Source organism: Lagopus muta, chromosome 13 (assembly GCF_023343835.1).
Source record: "Lagopus muta isolate bLagMut1 chromosome 13, bLagMut1 primary, whole genome shotgun sequence".
NCBI lineage: Eukaryota > Metazoa > Chordata > Aves > Galliformes > Phasianidae > Lagopus > Lagopus muta.
The window spans coordinates 5,957,247-5,976,924 of NC_064445.1; the positions used below are offsets into that span (position 1 = coordinate 5,957,247).

The 19,678-nt window shown below is 35.4% G+C and overlaps 1 long non-coding RNA gene across 1 annotated transcript in view; it reads left to right on the forward strand.

Moving 5' to 3' along the window:
• The window catches only part of LOC125699918 (uncharacterized), a 58,674-nt gene extending 39,419 nt beyond the window's left edge, over positions 1–19,255 (forward strand). Inside the window, exons 2-8 of the long non-coding RNA XR_007379736.1 lie at positions 3,706–3,760; positions 5,144–5,249; positions 8,062–8,145; positions 12,685–12,851; positions 13,892–14,125; positions 15,733–15,801; positions 16,399–19,255. This is a non-coding gene — a long non-coding RNA (uncharacterized LOC125699918). The remainder of the gene's footprint in view (positions 1–3,705; positions 3,761–5,143; positions 5,250–8,061; positions 8,146–12,684; positions 12,852–13,891; positions 14,126–15,732; positions 15,802–16,398) is intronic.
• The last annotated feature ends 423 nt before the right edge of the window (positions 19,256–19,678 follow it).

The following is a 19,678-nucleotide window of genomic DNA, read 5'->3' on the forward strand; positions in this document are numbered from 1 at the left end:
AAACATTCTGACTTCGTAATGATCTCCTGTCACTCCTAGTGATGGTGTGACTTCAGAGCTAGTTTTACACAGGTGGGAAGCTCTCTGATTCTGTTATAATCTCCCTGAAATCTCTAGCTTTCAGGTTTCTTGGCATTAATAGACTCATAAGTATGTCTAGGAATGGAAAAGTTTCAGAAAGTTTGCAGGTGGCTCATTATAACATTATTATAATGATTCCTGATAGTATGAATAAGAGAGCTCTGCTTTTTCAAGATCAGAAATAATTGTTCATTTAAGCTTTAAGCATTTAAGTGTCTTACTACTAAATATATACAACTCCAATTTTCCGCTTATTTTCTTTTAAAGACCTTCAAATGATCAATTATTATTTCTGTATTGAATAATTTCTACCTCTTCCTAATGATGGATGGACAATTGGGTTACCTTTTATGCTGCTAGGCTACTTCTATCCTTTGTTAAAAGTCCATTTTTACTTAACATAGCTTAGAGTGACATTCTCATTAAGTACTTCCATTCTAGTTATATCTTGTTGGCACTGTTACGACTTTTCTGTAGGGGTGTAGAAGCACAATCTTTGTGTTTTGTGAATGAGCAGCTGCTCAAAACACTGCCAAAGAGCATCCTGTTATCATCTGTTACAAGGTGACTTCCATTTTGTTAATGCACACAATATAATTTAGATGGTGGTGTATTTTGATGTTTTGAGGAGCCATGTGGAAAGCTTGTGCCACCTAAACTTATGTATCAGTATTCTTATGTTTTGTTGTTGTTTGCTTTTGTTGCTGAAAGCTGAGTTATTTAATTTTTCTCTTTCCTACTGTTTAATTATCGCTATTTCTGTTCAACATAAGTCCCGAAGTGGATTATTTTTTTTTTTTTCGGTGATAGAATGAGGACATCAGTAGCAAATGGAACAGACTTGGGTTTTTTTGCCTATGGACTTATAATAAACGGTCTTATTTTTGCTATGGAAGCTGTCTATCTGGAGTTTAAAATGATATGATAAGAACCTGTAGTGCTTAATTTTCTTTAAACTGTTAATTGGAAATCTGAATATGGGGAGTGTCTGTGGAAGGGGCATTGTGTGAAGCACCTAGCAGCAGAGCACCTACAGATTCAGCAACTGATAGAATGTTATCTGACAACTTAAAAACCTGAGACCAAATAAAATTCTAACCTTCGATTCTTATTCCTGTGTGCTGCTTGAGCAGTCTTAGTTAAATTGTTCTGCACGTAATTCAGTGTTCCTCCTTTTAATTTTGAAGGCTTATTGCCAACGATTTACTCATGCAGTTAAAGGAAAAAAATAATTGGGCGTAGTTCTTAAGGAAGCTACGTAATTGTACTTGCCTTTCCAGGCTTTTCAACAAATGAAAAAGAACATAATTACAGAAATACTTTTTTAGAAAAAAGAACCTTTTCAAGTGATTTCTCATATGTACTTCTGTGATTTCTAATGACTGTTGTAGTAAAGTTGATACATTGCTTTCACTCTGTTTTAGCTGTTTTTAAATTTAAATATCTTTCATACTGTACATTACCTTGTGAATTTTTGGCCTTGATTGGTCACGTCTAGCATTTTAGGCGGACATAATGTATCAAAGTTAGAAAGCAAATTTTTTAAGAGAACTATCACAATTGGTGTTTATTATATTTACTGTGATTTCCAAGTATGTGCAATGGGCAAAGCACCAAAATGAAACCATTCCTTACAAAAACGGGAAGATGTTCACTGAAGACCATACTTCTCCTAATAATGAAGGACCCATCACTGGATAACCATTTTTCTGTGATTGAAAGTTCAATCACAGTACTGATACTATTTTGACTATCATAGTATGACAAGGTATCTTAAATTTCACTATTTGAGTTAGTTTAATTACTCTTTATGTATTGGTGCCTGACTTCCTAATTAATTTTTTTAGAACTATGCAGTATGCAGTCAGAAGTAAATATCAGTGAACAACCCTAAAAATACTTGTTTTCTCTCTTAGAGGGCTATGGCTGTTATTTATATCCAATAAAGGTTAAAGCATCTCCATGTTCTGTCGGAGGACCGGAGTATGGTTAGCATTGAAAGGTACTAAGGTGGAGTTCTGTCTAACCTTTAAAAATTCTCTGCTGCAGTTTAACCCACTGCTATCTATAAATTGCAATGTATAAGTATCTCCTTTTTGTAGCAGCAGCCTGTCATGTATTTAGACAGTTATATACTTCTCTTGACTTCTCTATCTTGTGAAACGTTGCCAATTAGCTCAGTCACTTTCTTTAGGTTGCTCTTCCCAGATCTCTGTAGCTACCTAACTAGAGTAAGAGAAAACATACTTGGAATATCAATCTGATGTCTCAATACACTCGACAAGTATACATTAGAATACAATTGATGCTGGAAATATGAAATGAATGTGCAATTATTAAATATCATTGGCTTCATTGAGTTTAAATTATTCTTAGAGGGAACCTGCAGCATATCAACAGAGGTACTTATTGAGGGAAAAATAACAAAATAAAGAAAATGGTTTCTCTCCATTAAGCATGTTGGAAGAGTTAAAATATTTGAAATAGCACGGAAGCATTAAGTAACATAAATACACCCATTAAAACATAAGTTTTGTCTTTAACTCACATCTCTTGTTTCTGTTTTAAAAAAACGATTGAAAAAAGACAGTCAGTCAGAAAGCCAAAGCTTAAAGCATTCCTGAAGCCTCCTCATTTCTTGCAAATTACTTGTAAAAAAAACAAAAAAAAAAACAAAAAAAAGACAAAACACCAGGTAGAAGCAAGGTACAAAAACCACCTTGGGGAAAAAAAAGAACAACTAATCAGTGATGCATATAGATGAAGATGAAATAAAAATGCAATACAGAAAATTCCACGCTAGCTGAGATTAGCTATTGCTTTCAAAAGCTTCATAAAATTGAAGCCATTAGCTTATATTTGGATTTAAGCAGTGGAATTGGGAGACTAAACAGTTATAAAATTGTAAATTATTCTCTGACAGGTAACTTTACACACTGTAGGAAAATGTCTCAATTTGAACTGAATGTTTGAAGAAACCTTTAAAAAAAATAACAATAACAACAAAAGAGTAATAAAGCTGCAGAGACACGTGGACATTTGTGTCAGACTTGCAATTGGAAGGCAGCTGATTTTTCTCAGAAATTTACCGTCAGGAGTTTTGTAACTTCAGTTCCACTAGTGCATTGCTGCTTCTCTTCATAGAATCTGAGTTTCTTTCTTTTGTTAGGTGTTTTCCAGTTATTGCTATTTACTGAGAAATCTAAATTATATATAAATGGTTTCTAGTGCCCGCTCTGATGAAAAATCTTTTTTTTCTTCTGAGAACAGGGGATAAATGAAAACTTTCAGTGTTTGCTTTTGCTAACATGATGGAGCTTTTAAATTACCATTTAAGTGACATGTACTGCTAGAGAACTTTTTTCCGGGACTGTAAGAACATCACTCTCAGAGGCAATGGCACTGCCAGCATTGATGACATGAGGCAAGGTAGACCTGTGAAAGCTGTAAGGTGAAGGATTTTTTGAAGTAGGATATGCTTTCTTGAGTTGTCCAGTGTGGTTTGGGAAAGGGGTCAATTTGTACTAATTTAAGTATGCCATAGGTACAGAATGCACACATTGGTATACTGTTCATCATTGAACCTGCAAATATACTAATACATTGCAATTTTCTTTCCTACAGGTAGGTCAGCCAGGACAAGTGCCAAATACAGGAAGAAAGGGAGTCATTTTGTCAGGTAAGGAAAAAGAAGCACATTTGAGCTTTATGGAGTTAAGAATGATAATTGCAGTTTATTGCACTGAGAGAGACTGAAAATGTCTATTTTACCACTTGTGGTGTCAGGAAAATACTGATGAAATTATCACAATAAGCAATGAAACAGTCACATATTAACTATTGTCTACTGAAATATCTTTTTTTGCTATTGATTGGAGTAATATCACACAAGATAACTAGTAATGAAGGAGTTATCATATTCCTATTGAAAAAACAGTGTTATGGTCTTTTTTCACTTCTCAAAAGTTCACACTGAACACATGATCTGAACTATTACACCTGTTTTCAAAATAAAAAATACTACATAAAACCAGTATGTATTAAAATATGAATCTTAAAGTCATATTTTGATATGTTAGAAACTTTAGAGCTGATGGAACTATTCAACTGAAATATCAACACTTCAACAGCAAATATCAGTCAGAAGTTGAATTGTTTCAGAAACTATAAACATAATAAAAATCCTTGTGATGAAAAGTTAATTTGATGGAACTCATACAACATGCATAGAATGGAAAAGCTTGAATAATCCTATATTACTTCTCAGAGAAAACTGATTTTATTTTTTTTCCCCAAGCAAAGAGAGGAGGCCATGTTTTTCTATGGGAGTGACAACACAAAATAAAAACCCAGAAAAATATCAAGGTCACTGTAACTGAAGTTTCTTATAAGTAATAAAAATGCCTCCAAGTTGGAAGTATTTTGAAGGGCCTTTTCATAAGACTGTATTTGTTCTTGTGGCAATACAAGAGTTGCTTAACAGCTGGGGTGGAGTATTTTGGAAAAGTATCAATTTATGACTGCAAGTTACTGGGATTTATACTTCAGTCTGACAAGGAAGCCACCTGGGGCTTATGGAAAGCTCCACAGTTCCAGACGAGGAAGAGGATTAATTTCAATGTTGAAATTTTAACCCAATTTGAATCTTTTTTGTTTGGTTTTGATCTATTTTAGGGGAAGAAAAATATGTAACCATTTCCAGAAAACATTAATGAAAGAAGGTGACTACTTACTGAAGAAATACTGAAGTTGTGTTTGTAATTCAAAGAATGAAGCTTTCCCTCCTAGTGTGGAAAATATAGTCATAGCAGAAGCGTATGTTAGCACAAAGGTGCAAAACTGTTTCACTTCTTTGGATAATCCTCCATGCAATTGTGGGTTTTGTACAGGAAATAGTAGTAATATAATAAAACCTTTTCTTAGCAGCAGAAGATTAGTGAATGAAGCAGATTCATTGCAAGCAATTTACTTTTTCTTAAATACATTAGCACCAATTGTTGATGTACTGTTGCAGTCCATCCAGATGGCTGAAGCAGGCTTAATTTATTTATGTTTTTTTTAGAAATTGTGCCAAGATTTTCATAAAGTAAATTAAATCCTGGAGATGTTCCAGAAGACAATCAAAGTTTGGCTATGTGACCATCAGCAACAATAGTGGTGAATATAAAGTGAGTTAACATAGTAGAAATGATATCCCTTTATTTACAGGGTTGGAACAGAATGTTATTTGAAAATAGTCATGTTCTGTAGATTCTAAAAACAAACAAAAAAAACCCTTCGTAGTAGTTTAGTGTATATCATTTATGTTCCTTGAACTCACATTCTGACTTCATTTCAACCAAATGGAATCCACGTTAGTAACACTGAGATCATATCAAGATGTGAACCATTGTGTATTCTATAGTGGGAATGATGAAGGAGGCATACTCCTTGTCATCAGGATGGAAACATGGACACAATAGTAAACAGAACGTGCTGGTATCTGTGGTGCCCTAGACACCTCTTTCCATAGTTAAAACCACCTGCGGAAAATGCAGTTGATAAGTTATGCCAGTACAAATCTGTGTCAACAGTTTGGATATTTAACACTAGATGTTAGCCAGTTGTTTTAAAATGCTGAACCTGTTGTCATAGCAGTTTAAGTAAAAGCATTGCTTGTTCTGGATATGCTTGTTTTGATTTAAAAACAAATAATATTGACAAGTTATCTTCCTTAAACAAACAAATCTAGCTCTGAGGGGCATTTTTGCACAGATAATTCACATTTCTGAAACTATTCCAGTGAATCAAGTCTCCATGCTTAGTAGCTATTTTTGTTAGTATATTTAGCTTGTTATGGGGTTAATTCCTTTTTTATTGGAAGAAGGCTTCTTAATGGGTGCTGTAGAGCTGCATGAAGGTGGTCTGGCCATGGATGCTTAAGGATATTTTAATACAAAAATAAATGCTTCTTTTTTTTTAACAACTGTTACACGTTTGGTAAGGTTCGTCCTTCTTGGGACAGTGTGGTGGTTTCTCAAATAGAGTTTTGCAATAATACCAGAGGAAGAATGTTCTCTCTGGTGATATGGATGAATTTTATATTCTGATACTCACTCAAGAATTTGTACTGGAGAAACCTGTAAGGAAAGTAATCTGTTCAAGTAGAGCATATCAGACTAGTTTTAGTACGTATAAAATGTATTAATCACCTTGTTTTCTGTTGATTGATTAGGTGATGATAATTACTCCTTTGCTAGTTATACTGTATATATATTTAAAAAAAAAACCACAACCCAACAACCAAACAACTTGCCTTTGCATGGTATACTCAGTCCTGTCTGCCATGTAGAATCCTATATTGAAAACAAAGCTTGAAACGTTTATCTCTTGGAAGCAGAAAGCATTCCTTTGATGTGGTTATGTATTCATTAACATCACAAAATACAAAATATAGCATGATGATCATATTTTAGTGATATTGTTTTTTTACTCAAGTAACACTGTATATTCAGCTGAATGTTAAACTCTAATAGTCTAGACTGTAGTCAAATTTTCATCCCTCTCCACCTGTTGCACTCTTTGGTTAGCTCACTCATGGCTGACATGTTGGTTTGGTATTTCAAAAAGTAAAACTGGGATTCTGTGCAAAACTAAAATGAAGTATCTGTTATCTACATGGAATGAAATTAACAATTCAAGTCTGTTTTTAGAAAAATTTTGCATGATTAATTTTGAAGAAGAACGATTACCACTGTCTAAAAATTGCAGCATGACATTTGAAGTTGCTGCTTTTTCAGTACAAAAAATATTTTATTTCAATACACTTAATGCATTATGGTATGCACAGAAGATAGAAACTGCTACTTTTAATCTGCTTCTATTAACTCAATACTGAGAATACAGAATCTAACTGTAAAAACTTATTTGCTTAGTAAACACGAGATTTTTACTCAAGATAAGAGCCTCAGCTTAGACTGCAAAGAACTTGTCAGTGTTGATTGCGTTAAGAGATTTCTACCCTAGGTAAACCTAACTGAAAATGAGGATGTGAGATTGTTACCTCAGCCATGTGGGTTTTCTGTAGAAAATTCACATATGATGGATTAGATTTAGTTCTGAGGGGCTGGAAAAACTAGTATGTTTGCTAACACCAATGATCTTGTTGACAGCAAGTTGGGGGAGGAAAACTGGATGAGCACTGACAGTGTCACCTCATTAGGTGCCTGATACTGTGCTGGGGGATAGGGTCACAGGAACATGTGTGATGCTGGGGGGCAGGAAGGGATGCAAGTGAAGAAGTGAAAGTAATTAGGAGATTGAGCAGTTGCTTTGAAGACTGCGGATTTTATTGCCATTTGCATACATTTGACTTCTGTCATTTCAGAATATAAACAGAATATGATAATAGAGAACTGGAGTGTGTTCCTACTGTGGGGCACGGAGCATGGTCAAAAAGCAAAATGACTTGATTTGTGCAAATTATACAATAATTTTGAGAAATGCATCATGACAGAACTATCAAAAAACAATAATTGAAGAAAAGAGACCAGGGAAAAGGTCATAACTGTATTCTTAACTGTATGAAGTTGTCAAACAGTAGAATAACTTAATTTTAATGAAGCAATAAGACTTCACAGAGGGTGATGAACAGTCAAGTAAATAATGTCAATTTAATAAGGTTCTAAAGGTTGCAGAGCTTGTTGTGAAGCTTGATTTTGCTCATCACTTTATAGGACATAATTTGTTAGTAATAATGTTGTGTCCTGGAGTATACTAATTATGTAATGATAGAATAGAAATTCTATACTACACAAAAGCAGCTGTGATACCTGAATTTTGTATCTCTTGCCTACAATGTGATTTAGAAAAAAAACAAAGGCAAAACAGACATTGAACTGTAAATTGAAGGAACAGCACAACACTGGTTTTTACTCAGAGGCAGGATGCGGTCCTCTATTCAGCATGTTGAGGCACTGTCAGAATACTGTGTTGTTTTAGGTGAGGAAAGGCCTTCAAGATTTGAAGTTTTTCCAAGTGGGATGATGACATGAAAGGAAAACTGCATGAAACATTAGTAAACAGGTATGTTTGTTCCTTTAACTTACATTTTCTGCCAGTGCTTGAATGTGATTATGTATGTACAATGCCATGTTTCCATACTAATACGTCATTATTCTCGTTTTGATACTCTGTATAGAAGAATAAACTTCAGTCTGAAGTTAAAGCTCTTTCACCTTCTAATTGTCCACATTTTTTGCATAGGCAGCATTTTAGTCTAGAATTATTATTGCCCTGTTTGTGGATTGACACAGTTTTGTTTACTTGTTTCTTTCAAGTAAGTATTGTGGTATTTCATTTCTAAGTTGTTGTACCACCTCCAATGTGTTGTCACGTATCTGGAAAAGGGAACATATTTGTTTAGTTTTTCAGAGCTTCTACATAAAAGACCACAATGAACTCTCCAATGTTGTCTTTGTGTTTAAATGTAATGACATGATTTGAGGTTTATTTAGCTCTTATCTGCTATCAAGAACATTTGTTCTTGCTGTGTCTTTGAATACTACAGTATACTTTCATATGAAAATGCTTTTTATTTTGATGAGAGATTCAGGTGATTTACATTTTCTGCAGCATGTATGTCCTTCATTTGTTGTGTGGAAGGAAGCGTTGTGTATTTACTATATTTGCATGATGAAGAATAAAAAAGAGAAAATACATAGTTTTTAGGAGCATACATTAGAAAAGCTTCATAATATGTTAGTCTGGAGTTTAATCAAATGTCATCTATCAGTTTGGATGAGAAGAGAAAAGCAGACACAGGAAATATATTTTTGCTCCTAATTTTCCCCCTCAAAAGTAGACGAGAAAAAAAACCCAACATCCATGTTGTCTTGGAAAAATCAATGTGATAGAGAAGTGTTGGATCTTCAGTACTATTTTTTTTTAATCCAAATGGTTGCAGCTGTACTGAGAGGAAACAAATGTTTTGCTGTCTTTGCTGCCAGATAGAAGATTATATTTGGAACCAGAAGACTGATGAGAAAAAATACAGTTCAGAAACATAATGATTGCAAAGTTTCAGGCATAAGAAAGGAAACCTTAAGTTTCCTTTCCTTACAAAGCATATTGGGCTCTAAAAATTTAAGTTGTATTTTTTTTAATAGAATGTCAATTCATATATAATATTGTTTCCAGATCATTCAATTTTTTGCCATGGCAGTGATCCCAATCTCCATGCTTTCTGCTGGCTATAATTTATCTGTTTAACAGTGGTAACCATCTGCTTAGAAAATCATTCACTCAAACGGGGCAGTGGAGTAGGCAGGTTGGGAGTGCTGGCCATACTGGTAGGGATAGCAGGTGCAGTGCCTCTGATGCTATTCCGTATGTTTAATGCTGGTGAACAACTTTTTTTTTTTTTTTTAATAGAGATAAGAAAGTGAATTTTTACTGAGGCACTGCCATGCAAGAGCCCCAGATGGGGCATGAGAGTCTGAATTACATGAGGATTTTGGTAGCTCAAATACTGTGCTCTTCATTAACAGGCTTTCTCTCTACCACAGCTTGCAGGATTTTCAGCAAACCTATTTGGCTGAAATTGTAGGTTTTGGCAAATTCCAAAATGAAATTACTGAAGTTCACTAACTGGGCAGTGGTATCAGTATGTGGTCTTTGTGACAGCAGTGACAGGCATATTGGTATAGGTTAGAGTTCAGGTTTTAGAATCCTGCTGGAAATTTCTAAAATAAAATTGAGATCATGCAGTAGTTTCCACATAGTTTCATGCAGTAGTTACCACAGACTTCCCTTATGTGCTCTCAGATGATTTAAATGTCACAGGATGCGCAGAAACCTGGAGCTACAGAATTGGCTTTTTAGGTAAATCTGTAAGAGGTCTGTAAGATGAATGCATAGACCTGACATTTAGATGGACAGATAATGTGAATTAAGAAAAGTTTGCCGAGCACGTAGAACAAGCAGTGTGGGCAGCCAGAAGAGAGGAAGTTGGGTGTGGACTGTACAGAACAGGGAAATGTTGCTCTAGTCTGTCACCAAGGCAATTCTTGTAGATAAGAAGAAAACAATGAATATAAACAGAAAAAGGTTAGAAAAACGTAATGGTAAAGGCCTCTAGTTTAAGCACTGGTTTCACTGCCTGTGTTCTTCATGCCCTGTTACTGTGAGTCTAATTCTTCCATTAATAAATGTAAATAGTCTGGCAATAAAGTTAATCAGATTCTGGCAATATTTAGAGAAGATACTAGGGGACTTTTTTTTTTTTTTTTTTTTTTTTTTTTTTTTTTTTTTTTTTGAGAACAAGTGAATATCAATAATTTCATGTATATATTAAAATTCAGGGCTTTTTAACTATTAATCTACATTAAATAATTGTCTAGTTGATTAGTATTTTCCTTCTGAAACGAGTGTACCTGCATGCCATCTATGGAAAGGTTATACTCTATTACAGTGTTACTGGCAATCCAAAATGTTATTCTGTTTTCATTTTGATTTTTGTCTTCTGTCACTTTCTAACATATTTCAGAATTTCTTTGAAATAATTTGTAAATGTTCCAAATTGTCTTCATTTTGGCTGTTTGGATCACAAGGTCCAGGTAACTTGTAATATGTCAATACCTTCCCTACTTGATTGCTTCTCCTCTCTCCTCCCTGTTTTTGACCTTGACTTCTGTTGAATTATTTGGCTATCCAACATGGGCTTATGATGCCATTGAAAAGGGACATTTAACTGATGATGTCTTGAGTAGAGGAGACAGTTATTTCTGGTTGCTTTGACACTTAATCTGAAGTTGAAAAGGGGTTGGCATCAGTAAAAAAAATGACATTATCTGCAAGTTAACAGGTTGCAACTCACCAGCTGATGTCAGCTCCTCTCCGCTGCAGTGATTTCAGCCAGCACTATTCCTTTTGCATGTGGAACACACCTGGCTCGGACTTAGCTGAGTACCTGCAACCCTTCTATAACTGTGTGTTGGTACCAAAGGTGATCACATTATTTGGTCACATTAATGGTTTTATGAGTTTTATTTTAAATGGTAAGTAGAATCTTTAGTTTCATTATGTGGAACTAATAGGTGCAGGTGGGGAAAAAAAAATCGGTACTGTATTAAGCTGCTTAGAAATAAAAACTGTGTACTATTAAATCTTGTTAAAACAAACAGTATCCGTTTTTCATTTGTCTGTTCATTATTGAGATACAAAAAGAGGATTTATATTTTTTGGATGTCTACAATTGCAGCTTAGTGTGGCATAGGTGAATGGAAGTACTTTCTCAGTGCTTCTGTAAGAAACTAGTAAGATAAGTGAAGAACACCATGTGACCTAAAAGAAAAAGTAAACCTTTACAACATCAAGCAAGGACTTAGTAATCTGATTCCTTTTTATGCTGTTGAATGAATCATAAAATATCTGTGCAAATAGCAGAAACTGATTTTACAGAATTCAACCACCTGATGTGAACATATATATTACAACTATCTTACAATATAGTTAAGTGACAATTGTGCAAGCATTCTTCTGAGTTACTGGAAGCTGGTAATAGTTAACTAAGAACAGCCTGTAGTTTAGGACTGTGGTCTGTTTTTTACACTTATTGGTGAACAATGTAGGAATGAAAGCCCTTCTTGAGTAATCATATGCAACGAATAGATTGCTGGTATCTTCTTTAGCAGCCTATTGCAATATGGTAAAAGTTACTGTCACCTACTACAAACTGATCTGGACAACTGACTCTGTGTTGCTTATTACACTGGTAATATCTTTAACGTTCTATACATTTGAACTACTGTTGGAAGTGCATCAGAAATTTGCTGTAGAGATCTGGAGTTCTGGTGGATAAAAGTTAATGCTGTATCTTTCTGTTGCCTATAAGCAGAGGAGAATAAAACCTTGCCAATTCAGTATCTGTGAACAAGTTGAACCATATGTGACAGCATGTTTTTTAGGTGTGTTAGTTAAAACATTTCAAAAACTATACTTCCTTTTTCAATAATGAATCCTATTTTATACCACATGTTGGATATCATGAAATGTTTATTTCCTGACATAAAATTGGATCGCCCAAAAGAAAAATGGTGAATAGAATTTGGAGACCTTTTAAAATCAGAACCTCTTCTGAGTTACAGGCATTGTGCTAGGTTTTCATTTTTGAGATAACTTCATACAAGGTGATTCAGATGCAGAAAACCTGAAGTAGCAAAGAATTGATTTTATTGACTACTTACTCAGTAGTTTATTTCATAGTGAATTGAATACTAATTAATGATATATTATATGTTCACACTGATTTGAACTTGCTGAATATTTTTTAATTTTAAATATGTATCATTGGCCCTACTATTACAGAGCTTTCAGTTAAATACAGTCATAACAATGCAGGTGTGTTTTATTACATCAGCTAAACAACCATAAAAGTGCAGATGTGTGTAACAGGTTTGTGATGTGACACTTGTATAGACTAAAACAAGCTATCTTTATATGAGTTAAGAGGTAATCACTAGAGCTGAGCTTTCTGATTGCCCTTCCTCCATCATTTTCTCTCCAGCTCCAGCATTTTACCAGAGTGTGCAGTGACTCACTTCCCCATTTTATTTTTTCTCACAGATGGCATCATTTCATCTCATGCTCTGAAAGTGACAAGTTACACTGTGGCACTGACTTTATTGTATTAGCCTGTGCTGGCTGTGCTGAATTTATAAACCATGGAGCAACTTTCTTTGGCTCTATCTCGCACAACAGAAGGTGAAGTAAGAAAACACTGGGAAACTAATGTAAGACTTGAGATACTCCTGATGTAACTTTGAGCATGAAGGCAGTATAAGTAAGATCTTCACTGATCACCATGTAGTAGCACTAAAAACGATTGCTGTTCTGTGGTTTTTTTCCTCCCTCCCAGCATGCCAGGGAACGCAGAGACCTGTGGCTGACTCACAGGCTGATGTTTGTCATTTTGGCACACAGTCAGTAAAATGCTGCCAGTTCTGTCTTACTGCATAGGATCTGTTTGCCTGGAGCTCTTAAATCTTTTCCAGAGCTGACAGTTTTGGTGGAAAGGTAACCTAAACATCCCCAAACACTTGACTTTAAAACTGTGAGGCACAAATTACTTAATCTCTCAACAGAGTGAAAAATATTCCAAAAATCCAGTACGGAAGGATTATTGGTTTTGTTAGTGTTTATTTTTCCCCTCTGTTATGATAGGCACTCTATTTTGTTGAAGGGAAAATACGTGCTGTGAAAGACCTTTGAACACCCCCCACACGCACCCTAACCATGCACACTATTTTCTGTGTTCCTAGATGTGTGAGATGTGAGCAGTGTGATGCAGGTTGTAAGGAGAGAAAGCAATATTAAGACTTGCAGTAGATGGTTGATTCAGAAGAGGTTTGGTAGTGACGAAACAGATCTGCACCTGCTGAATAGGACCTCAAAATAAAGCTCACAAATGCACAGATATGTCTTTGATTTATTTTAAGACACAGGCTTTTTGATCCAGGCAAGTTTTATCGGCCAATAGTCTTCAATTCCAGAGTAATTTTTGCAGTATTTTACTGCTCTTTCTACCAGTATTGTTGTCGAGTCCTGAGAGCAGCATACTTTTGAGTCAGTATGAGAAATTTTAGAAATACAAAACATTATTGGTATCACTTATTTTTCTTGTATCTTTTGTAAGGACCTTACAAAAGCCTATTTTCTATCCCAAGCAGAGTGTTACTTACGTAGCTTACTTTAAGCCGAAAGGGAGATTCTGGAGGAATTCTCTGCAATGAAATTACTTTGCTGCATTAAGAATTATGTTTTTTTTTTTCAGTGACTTTTCAAGAGAATCATCTTTTGGGGTTGATTTGGAAGGTTGAAGGAGGAGCCAAGATAACAAAAATCTATTTCAAGTAAATAAGTGTATGTTCTTGCCTGGTGATTCCTGTAGTGGCTTTTCCTGTACATATGAATGAAAGACCTGGAGTATATTTTTTCTACCTAAAAACTTTGACAGCTATTTTCAAGGAAATAAGACAATTTTTTAAGCTTTCAACACTCTATGCTGGTGAGTAGTTTATTAAGCAGGTCTCATAGGTCTCACTTAAGGATTATTTTAGCATAGGATACAGGAAAATGAGGCACCATCAATGTCGAGGTCATGTATGTTGGTGAAAACGTTCCTTCAGATGCCTTCCCTTTGCTCTGATGCAGGATTTTGTTGTTCTTTGTTCTCACTGGTTGTGTCTCAGGATGCATTTTTTCATGCTTCTTCTAAGACTGAGCCCTCATTAACGTTGAGACTTTAATTGCTGCTGTGAATAGCTTTCTCTCAGCCATTTTCCTTTGAGGAATTTTAATTGGAGACCTAGAACAATTGCACGTATCTTTAGTGGAGATGAGAGGGAGAAAACAGAGAAAAGTAGCATGTTTGTGTATCTCCAGCTAGGATTTAACAGCCTTTATTTACTAGTTACCTAGGAATAGTTGGATTTAAGTATGAAAGTATTTTCTTCAGGTTGCAGTGTTTACTACAGCAGTAGATCTTCCCTGTGGCTTAATGCCAGCTTCCAAAATTAGTGGAGATTGCTCTGCCACACCAAAATAAATCTGACCATGTCTTGATGTACTGATCAAACTTGACTCTAAATACGTGCCTGTTGTATACAGAATGAAGACTCAAGACCAGCAAATTCAATTTAATTTGCTTATGCTTTTTCAGAGAAAAAAACAACACAAAAAAGGCATATGTTGTCAGATAAAATTTGCATGTAAACAGGAATGCTTTTTTAAAATCACAAAACATATAGGAAAATTATGCTTCAATACATTTACAATTGCTATCAGTTTCTTACATCGGGAGGTTTACATACGTGAGAAGAGCGTTTTGTCTGAAATGAGCTTCTGTAGGAAAGGATTTTTGCTGTTCTTTAGCCTTTATCCATCTTCCAGGTTATAGGAGGTCTTTTAAAACTCAGTACTTAAATGTACCCTGCAGCAGAGCACATTTGGACCCTAGAACCTGGAATGATCTGTTTTAATCATAGGAACACAGCAAATCCAGCATTCCTGGGCAGTGACAGAAAGATACAGTTCAGACTTCCTTAGAAATAGTAAATGGGTAAATCACAATTAATCTTTTCTAAGAGTGTGTGCAAACTGTTGCAAGACAATGAATCAAGTTTAAATTAGTTTAACCACTTGAAAGATGTCTTCCATAATGTACTTCATTATCATGAATAATTCTGCCCCTTTGATTGTAAGGTGGTAGTAAATAATGAAAGAATTTAGATGGAAATTAGGCAATACTTCACTTTGTTTAATAACAGTGCCTTTGAATTTCATCCTGACCTTTAACAAAGACTTTGTATGAACGCACAACAGGTTGCAAATGGGGGGAGGGCTGATTTAAGAGGGAAAAACAGAACTGTGAAGAAATGTAGTGGAGAAAATGAAAAACATTTTGTTACCTGATTACCGAGTCTTCCCTTGAACCTTTAAAGTCCTCTAAGAAACAGAAGCAAAATAAAAGATTAGGGCAAATTTTATGAGGGTCTTCTTTTGGATAACTAAAGAATTAAATGGATTTGTAAGTGAATGCTTTCCTATATGTTTTGATGAGTCAAAAGATGCCGCACAGAGAATTAGAACAGATGTTTTTATTGTGATTTTCAGTTGATATCTCAATGTTCTTCTAAAGAGGCTTTTTGTTGTACAGTAGAAGAAGAGGCCTATTCCATAAAAGTAAGTGTCATCTGGAATGTGGGGATTGTAATATACAATGTTATTGTTGATGTAATGGTTTGAATTGAAGACTTCTACAGACTGGGTGTATTTTTTATCATTAGTTTAACTCTTTCTCTCAGACTCTCCTGGACTACAGCTTGTACATATTAATGAATAAATAAATAAAATTACGGAGATGGAGAAAAAGTAGTTAGGCATTTGGAACTGTGGAATAGGCAATCACATATATATATTTTTCCAGGGTACTCTACAGGAAATAAGTGCTCAGCTTTCTGGAAACAAATGACTGTTTCAGTTAGCAAGCAGTAAGAATAAATATGCAGACTAGAACATGATGCTGAGGACAGTGTGTTGCCAACAAACTCTAGTCTAATCAGGGGATTTGCCTCAAAAATGTGCTCCTCATACAAATGAAAATGATTATCTAATGACCACAGTTTAGACATGAACAATGTATATTTTTACTATTGTAATTTTTTTGTTTGCCTCCTCTAGTCTTTCAGATCTTTACTTTGCAACTTTGTTACCAATAGGTTCTGTGAGCGATTTCAGATAATGAACAGAAGATAAATCAAATTTCTCCTTACTTTACAGGCAAATGCAGTTGTCTGCCAGGTCAACGCTGGACCAGCCAGAATCTGTGATAATAAGAACAATATGAAACAGAATTTGAATTAATGTTACCTTGCCTTTCAGTAGGTTTATTGACTTGAATGTTGTATTATGTCTTAATCAATGTGTACGTATTAGGTCTTAATCAATGTGGATTCTAGTTGATTTGTAGTGGAAAGTGCTACAAAAGCAGAAAAGCTACAAAGTGCTTTTCAGACATATTCATAGGCTTGCCAATAGCAGAGCCACAGGCAAATAATGTTCTGATTGAATGAAAATAGGAGGAGATAGAGTTTCAAACTTCTAGAAAAAGCAGACCCGAGAAACAATTGGTCCAACACTCTGAGAAGATAAGCAATTTCAATTTATATGTGTTATTAAGGTATTCAATTGATATACGTTATATCATTTAATACATGCTATTAAAATGCTTTTAAATGGGTAGATGAGTTCACCAATGAAAATTCTGGAACAGAGCAGTCCATTGTTTCTAAGTTAACTTGATAGTCAGGTTAGAATTTGTGGGGACTAGAGGGCAGTCTTTTAAAACTGTATTTGTTCAGTAATCATTAAATTAATTTTACCTAGATGTTATAAACAGTGGTTCAGTGCTATCACTATCACCAGGCAAAGAACTGATTATGCCAGGTGCATCAACTCACCACAGTAATCAAATTGAAACTTGTCCACAAAGCAGGGTTATATCTAAAGCTCTTTGAAACAGGAGTTCATGGTGTGCATCTAGTTAAATCTACCTATATAACCTTGTACAGATTCCACCATTTATGAGAAAAGAGGTGCGTCACATGGATGTTGGCTTCCCAGCTGACTTCTAAAGTAAGAAAACAGCAGTGATTCATGAACTTGGCAGGGATTCTTTCAAGTATGAGATTACTAAAAAATATGTACTACTTTAGATACTGTATTTCATACTAATATTTCAAGCATTTAGAGCTTTGTTGTTACAAATACGTTGCAGGAGAAATTAAGTTTATTAATGTAGAAAATGTCCATGTAGAAAACAAGCTCTTTATGGCCCTCTTTCTTAACATATGTGTTCAAAGTTCTCATTTCACTGTTTAATTGCTTTGAACAATATGTAAAAAATAGTATTTTATGTGGCTTAGTCAACTGATTTATGAGTAAGCATTCTTTCAACTGTAGGTATTAAAAAGTACTCAGATGAAAGAGGTAAGATGTGCAAGCCCAACCTTTCTGTCTTTGAGGGCAGAGACCAAACCTAAATGTAATAGAAGACATTGATAAAATGTTTGTTCAGTGACACATGATGGCTTTATAGCAGTCATAGCAATAAATCCAGTGGGACAGTATTCAAAATATATTTTATCAAGTTCTTCATAGTTAGATATAATCCTGAAATAAAACCAATCTATATTTGTAAATATGGATTAGAAGCATGAAAGTGCTGCTTATTGTCAACATTTAGACTGGGTAGTTTCTACACTGGCAGATCTAGTTGGAACTTTGTGATGAACCTATTCCAGTTATTTCCTTACAGTAAGTTCTTCAAAGATAAAAAGGCTTTTAAGTCAGGAAAATCCGGGACATGCATTGAATATCCATTGAAATGCCTAAGTCTTTAAATGTATGTAAGATAAAGCACAACTGGAAGACATACATCTGTGTTCCCTCTGCCTCTTCTGCATCCTTTAGGGGCAGGTTCTTTCTCCCAATCATAGCTTCACTTGCATCTTCTGTATTCCCAAGAAGGGGCAGGTACAGTCTCCTTTTGAGCTCCTTTTGTAGTTGTCTTTTTCTCAGCACTGCCCTGTGTCATGCTTCCTCTCTATATCACATAGTTCTGAGCGTTCTTACTGTTTCCCAAGTCTTTCCTCTTTTCATGGTGCATAGTGCAGGCATTCAGAACAAGTCAATATGTAACGGATGATGACAGTGAAATTTTGAAGCTGCATTTTAAATTTCAGAAATGAACTTGAAACTGGACATGTTAGACAAATAGAAAAATGAGATAGATCAGTTTCTCCTCTGTGGAAACAGATACTGTCTACAGGGAGACCTTGGTCTCACTTCTTAGTAGATCTGAAACAGAAGGGAGACAAGACAAATTGGTTAGGGAGTGCTTTAGCAGAATTCTGAAATAAAAATAATGCACTGGGTGGGAGTACTTTTTGCATTGCAAATAGTTTGAAACAGTCTTAGTTTTTTGGCCAACTTTATACATAATTGTGAATCTAAGATGTTCTTGGCATGTTTCAGCTTCTGTCTTGTTAGAAGATGTTAGCTCCCTCCAAGCTGTTTTATTTTAGTCTGGTTGCTGTGACAGCCACAAGGCAAAATTCAGCTGTTCTGGGAAGAGGGTCAGGTGCTGGCCTGCTGCTATGAAAGTGGAAAGGGTGTGGGGAAATGGTCAAGTAGAATAGAGAACTGCAGGGGAAAAATAGAGAGGGGAAAATAGAACAACATAAAAGCTACAGAATTAAACTTGTGTTATGAACAGAATGAGTGCTGATTTTTGCTTGTGGAAGAGTCTCATTGCTTCCAGCAGAATTGAGCTATGGTACCCTGACCTATCCCTATTAACAGCAGCAGCAGCACCAACCTGATGCTGTGATTGAGAAAAGGAGCCCTTTGCTCTTCTGTTACACAGCAGCAGTCTATGCCCTAGGTGCTTAATTTCAGTGCTTTCAACAGAGGTGTGTATAGCATAGTGTAGAAAGTACAGAGGCTTCATCTTGGCCTACCAAAGGGTTTGGTTCTGATTTATCCTGTGGGCATATACTTTTAACTGCACATCACCAGTCGTGTTAAAAACTTAATGTCCATTACCATTAAGATGTTAGAAGACAATTGATAAACCTCTCAAATGAATGTATATAGTAAAACAAATTAAAATGAGTTCTATGAATTCAGTTAAAGTGTTTTTTATCTTTAAATGTAAAAGCTCTTATAGTACTTTTTTTTTGTAATACTTTGTGTTCTACTATTTCATGTACTTCGTCTGTACAACACAGTTCTGTGTTAGGGTGGAGGCTGGTCACAAGCAGTGTCTCTCAGTGGTCGGTCTTGAGACCAGTGTTCTTCAACGTCTTCATCAATGACATAGATGATGACATCGAGTGCACCCTCAGCAAGTTTGCCGATGAGTCCAAGCTGAGTGGTGCAATCAATACATTGCAGGGAAGGGAAGCCATCCAGACGGACCTGGATAGGCTGGAGAAGTGACCCCCCCCTGAAAACTTGATGAGGTTCATTAAGGTGAACTGCTGGGTACTGCTCTTGG